Below are 6,279 nucleotides of genomic sequence, written 5' to 3'. Positions count from 1 at the left end.
ACTGTGTCTACCTAAGAACAAACTTGATTGCATGAAAAAGCAACAAGCAACGTGCTGTTAGCCAATCAAGCACAGAAGCTGAGTTTCGTACAATTGCTGCAGTTCAATCTGAAGTCATTTGGACACAAAATCTGCTTCACGAGTTACGTCTATCTCTCACCACGACTCCCACTCTCTACTGTGACAACCAAAGTGCTTGCCTTCTTACTGCAAATCCAATTTTATAAAGCAAATCTAAGTATTTCAAGTTGGATCTTCACTTTGTGAGGGACCAAGTTACAAATAAAAAACTGTTTGTCACTAATATTCCATTCTCAGATCAGGTAGCTGAAATATTTACCAAGCCACTATCGATGACATTCTTTTCTAAATTTTGTGGCAAACTTCATGTTTGTTCATTCCATACACTCAGTTTGAGGAGGGCTGTCAAGGATCAAGATTAAGAAGCCACAGAATTTGGTTAACTATGTGTAGCTGAATCAATAATTAAAATTCTGTTATAAAATTCAGTTACACAATATGTCTCTATGCATCTATAAATAGCAATGCCTTATATATACAAAAAAAAAAAGTTAGTTCAATATATGATAGTTAATTCTGATTTTCTCTCAATTCACTTCTCTTTTATTTTATTTTATTTTTTTTTTTGTATTCTGCTATTTTTTTTTTTGCATCATTAACCTTACTACTTCTTATCAGAAACCTTTTTAATAGGAATAAGATAGAGGATGCCTCGAGGAAGATGGGTATAGATTTGTGAAAATCTATTAAGAGATTTCATATGTGATAGGAAGAATGAATGTTGAAATGGGAAGATGGATGTCCATTAATATAAAAATCTTTTAGTTGAGATAGATGAATCCATCAATAAAGGGGATGGAAGCAAAATAGTCGGTGTTCGAGGTCTAGGATAGGACAAAATCATTTGTTCCAAATTCGAAAGAATCAACTAATTAACTTGAGTTCCTTAGATTAGACTCAGACCTAGAAGGAGGTTTCATAAGTAGGAACAATGGGAGTAACATATTGGATATAGCCATGGACTAAGTAGCACTAGGGAGATGGATCTTGTGATTCTGGGCTAACAAATAATGAGTTTTGACATAAAAACTCTCCAAATAAGTCAAAGAACATAGGAGATAATCTCATAAATAAATAAAAATATAGAGTGAAAAATTAGAATGGAGGGTTCAATAAAATCAAAATGTACCTTATGGTGATATTGAAAATAATTACTATTCCATTCCTCAAAAAATGAAAGATGCGTGAAATGCAGCTCACAATTAGTGCTACATACAAAACTGATAGTTTTAACTCCAAACATTTATAAGCGTTCTCAATAGGTCAAGCATTTAAAATGCTTTCTCTCTCCACGGTACACAATTGTATGAAACCATGCTTCATATGAAGAAAGCATTGCACATCCGAAAAACAAATGGCATTTCCATGTTGTTTAATGTATCAAGTAATTAAAAGTAAAAAAGAAAGGGTTTCAATGAGCAAAAGATTCTCTTATTTTATAAATATGAGTAAAAAAGAATCACCGAAATATTGTTTGAAAATATTCTAAATCTTCATTAGTTTAATTCTTATATTCTTGTTATTTCACTTTGTAAATCATTTTTCATCTCATAAGAGAATAATTTGGTGTTTATAATCTCTCTTTTATATTTTCATTCACATACCAGATTACCCAAACACATATGTGAGTTCTTTCTTCATTAGACAATGTCTTATAATAGATCTCAAGTCATATATGCATATCTCATGCACAAAATCATTATACTTTTCATATGCTGATCTAGTAGAGATCAAGTTTAGCCTAAAGAAAGCTTGTAATAGCATGAATATAACTAATTGACAACCATTGAATATAAAGTGAAAATTTATATGTAATTATTTTCATATAAAGTTGATAGTTAAAAATCATTAAACGACTATTTAGTCAAATATGTTAAATCATCTACCGATCTCAATTATTAACTTCAAATGAGTAAAAGCTATTTTCAGTTTCTAACTATTTATCCAATAGACATTCCGTCCCTAATTATAAAAATACAAACCAGTCCCCATCTACTTTTGTATTTGTTCAATCCAGTTCCTGCAATTGGTTGATAGTAGATCACATGCTGACGTATCAGGTAACGTGTCTACATGACTGTCTCCTTCGTAAGAGGGACAAATTGCCTCCTGAGCTCCTCAATTTCTCAACTGTCCAACGTGATCTTTCCACCGTTTCTTTCGCTCCCTCTTTGTCGTCGCCTCCTCCCTCTCCCTCCAAAATTCTCTCTATACCTCCACCTAAATCCCTCCCTAAGCTCAAGACCTGCAAGAAGAAGTTCAAATTCGTCACTGACCATGTCAACTTCCTCTACCAGCACTGGAATTCCTCCGTCTTTTCTTGAAATTTTGAGTTCTGGTAATAATATTATTGGTGACGATGATTATTCTGATGAGGATAAGGAAGAGTGTGAGCGCGGTGGTAATAATTTTGATAATGATTCTGGAGAGAAAATGAGGCGGATTGGGGGTGTTGGGGTTAGAATTTTGGAGTTGAGGAAGGCAATGGCGAAGAGATAAGAGAGGAAGAGGGAGAGAGATTTTCGGAGGGAGAGGGAAGAGGCACTCGCAGAGAGAATATGAGAAAAGTGGAGGAGGGATCACGCTGGATGGATAAGGGGCTCAGGAGTCAGGAGATTATTTATCTCTATTACGAAAGAAACAACTATGTAGACATGTTATCTAATACGTTAATATGTGACCCGCTATCAATCGGTTGCAGAAACTGAATTGAACAAATACAAAAATAGGTATAAATTGATTTTTATTTTTATAATAATTAAAAGACGTAATGTCCATCAAATAAATAGTTAAAAATCAAAATGAATTTTTATTCCAAATTAGATGTAAATATTCACCTGATTATAATTAGGGATTAAGTATCGACTCTAACCACCGAATGTCCAAATTATAAGTCTATTGCAGTACAGTGATAGATTAGTCTTAGCCTAATAAACATTGTAGAAAAAAAAAAATTCTGCTAATATTAGTTAATGTCGTGACGAGAAATCAGTACCAACCGTACCTTATCTCCATACCTACGTGCTTGTCGCAAAATTGGTTTCACATTTGTCCTTTCACCGTTGCTTCTTTAGTCACTCCTCACACTGAATCACTGCCATCACATCAGAATAAAACACGTTCATGGCCACCATGAACCAACACTGATTTTAAATTCTAAAATTCGATTTCAATTTCAATTTCAAACCGTGTGTACCACAGTCATTCAAATTCATCACGGCTCCTTGCATTGCTAACTAAGCTTTCTACCTCGTAATCTTTTCTTAGCCAGTAACCACGTTCGGTGCTCTGTCATATCCATTTGTTACATCAACATTATAAGCACAATTCACTATTTGTAATTATGTTTCAGTTGAAAAAACAGAATTAACAAGAGAATAAATATGAGCCAAGACAAATTAATGGTTTTATTTTGCAAGAAATATGAATACAAATTTGGTTAAAAAATGAACTTTTTAAGGACATGGACAGATCAAATTAGCATCATAAAATTCAGTTGAAAAATCAGATGAATTGAACACGATATACGTTTTAATTCTTTAAATGAAAATTCGATTTCATTTCATTAATATAACGTCAAAAAAGTAATAAAGTGTGATAAATAATATAATTTTGTCATAAAATTATATTTGTAAAAATAATAAATTTTAAAATTATCAAAATTAAAAAATAATTAACATTTACAATAATTTTCTTATATTTAAAAAAATAGGCAAATAAAACATGAAACTAAGTAAACTCATTTATACAGATTTTGTAGACAGACGCTCTTTTAGAAGTTGTAACGGCTTAATTTAAAGGAGTTAAATTAAAAAAATATCTAACAATTTTCATGATGACAAATATTTCATTGAGATATAATTGATTGAGTGTATTAATTAAATATTTCAAGTATTGCAAGAAAGATTTGATAGGTTCAATAACAAGAAAACATTAAACATATAAATATTTATGGATTTTGTTAGGTAGACAATGACTTTTGTGAACAATGTGAACAATAGACTCTAAAATTGGCACAATTAAAATAAAAATACGCTACACCCTTAATTTTCTCCGAAACCCTAATTTTAACCATCCTAGTTTTTACTATCCTAATCATCCAACCCCCTCTTTGACTTAGCAGTAAACACGTTTCCCTTACCCCCAATTTGAAGGAGCAGCCACGGAAGAGAGCCCCACCGCCGGTGCTGCATTACCAATCCCCACCAAGCCCACTGCAACCTGAACAGTCATCGGAACCCAACAGCTTCTCACCGCCAGATTGCATTCTTCCTGTCTCTCCGCTGCTGCTGTCATCCTAAGCGCCTCACTCGTGTAGCCGTCAAGCGTCGATCGTCGTGCACGAGTTCCCCGTCGCTGTCGCCTGGCCATTGCACAGCTGCACCCCTGCGTCGTCCACTGTTGCCACACACTCGCCGTTGATCGCCAGGTCTTCTTTGCGTCCCCTGTGGTCTGCCGTGAACAACCCCGATGCCACCGTTCTGTGTGCCTAATCGCTACTAACAAAGGTCAGTTCAAGGCTAGCTGTTTTTTTACTGATTAGATGTTCATAAAAGTCTTTAGGTAATGGTTGTTTTGAACGGTTGTGCTGCTTGTGCGCATCGCTGAATCTGTTTGAGTTCCAGGAGTGACTTTGAAGAAAATCACCGATTGTTGTTGCTGAATTTCCTTTTTTTTCGTCTTGTTTTTTTATGGTTGACTGAATTCAAGTTTGTTCTGTCACCGGGTATTAGTTAGTCAGTAGTTGGTTTTGACTCAAGTTTTTTAAATTGGTTGACATATGAATTGTTTATTCATTGTAAAACGGATGGTTATTTCACCAAGTGCATGGATGGTTGGATTAAATTCAAGAATGCAAAATTTGTTTGTGTAACACCCTACCATTCTGAGCTTTACGCTTAAGTTGTAAAGCAGAGGTGATGTGATATTACGACCACTCTAAAATAAAACGTGTACATATAATAGTAGAAAGATTATAATATACTAGGAGTCTTGAAGAATAGAGGGAATAAAAATCGCGGAATAAAAGCGCAACGCTCAAGAAACGAGTTAACTTGCGTGCTAAGAAAGCTATATCCATCAAACATAAGATTGTAAAAATAGGAATAGAGTGCCAAAGATACAAAATAACAAGCTCCTAACTCAACCCGCGAAGTCAAGGCTGGCCGGAAAATATTTACACATATATATATACATATCCAAAACCCAAATATACATAAACAAATTCCTGCCTCTCTATAAACCTCTAAGAGGATCAAAAGAACAAGTTATGTGGAGAGAAATCTAAGTACATATATATATATACCACTGTACAACAACATAACCCAGTAACCACTTTGCTTCAGGAGCCCAGACGCCTAACGAGACGCCTCTCGACCTGCATCTGAAAAGCAACAACATAGTATGGAATGAGAACCGGAGGTTCTCAGTATGGTAAAAGTGCCACACACATAATATATAAGGTCCTGGGAATGCCAAAGGCAATCCTAGAACGCCGACACTCGGATTATAGAGCTTAAAGTATTAAACAGAAGCCATAAAAGGTGGTTATCTAAGAGTATCTAAACCTAACTTAACTTAACCTTAAATCTAAGTCCCATATTGCCATTCCTCCATACCTCCAACTCCATCATGCATTTTCACTGACAAATAGACAGATAAAGGCAAGCACAAGAATATTACAAATACTGCAGGTAACAAATACACATTTAACATGACAAGTACATGTAGGCACACCCAATTAAAGCACAAGCAAGTAATTCAAGTAATATGCATATGATGCATGCATGTCCTAAGGCTGATAAGGCTCATCTGTCGGTTATCCAACCAACCCGACAAGTTTGAATTGGACTTAGACTGTCCCCCGACGTGCATCCCCAAGAGTCTATGTATAGCTTTATCTCAAATAATCAATATTGCTCAATGGGGGTAACATTCCCGGGAATTTATATAGTGCCCGGTCACACTTACATTGTAGGGTCAACAGAATATCGAGTTTTCAACCTGGTACACGTGGTGACAAGCCACGGCACTTTATCCAGGGAATCTCGTATCTCAGATCATTCAAATTTATAAGCCATATAAATAATTCAATTATAATTCATCAACATCCACATCATTCTCAATCGCATCTCATTCATCATCATACATCAATCATATTCAATCCTTATCCTTCATTAACACACCTCCCATTCCGTC

This window comes from Arachis ipaensis, chromosome B04, assembly GCF_000816755.2.
Source record: "Arachis ipaensis cultivar K30076 chromosome B04, Araip1.1, whole genome shotgun sequence".
In the NCBI taxonomy this organism is placed as follows: domain Eukaryota; kingdom Viridiplantae; phylum Streptophyta; class Magnoliopsida; order Fabales; family Fabaceae; genus Arachis; species Arachis ipaensis.
The sequence above is the reverse complement of the archived record's forward strand: the minus strand, read 5'-3'. Positions refer to the sequence as shown.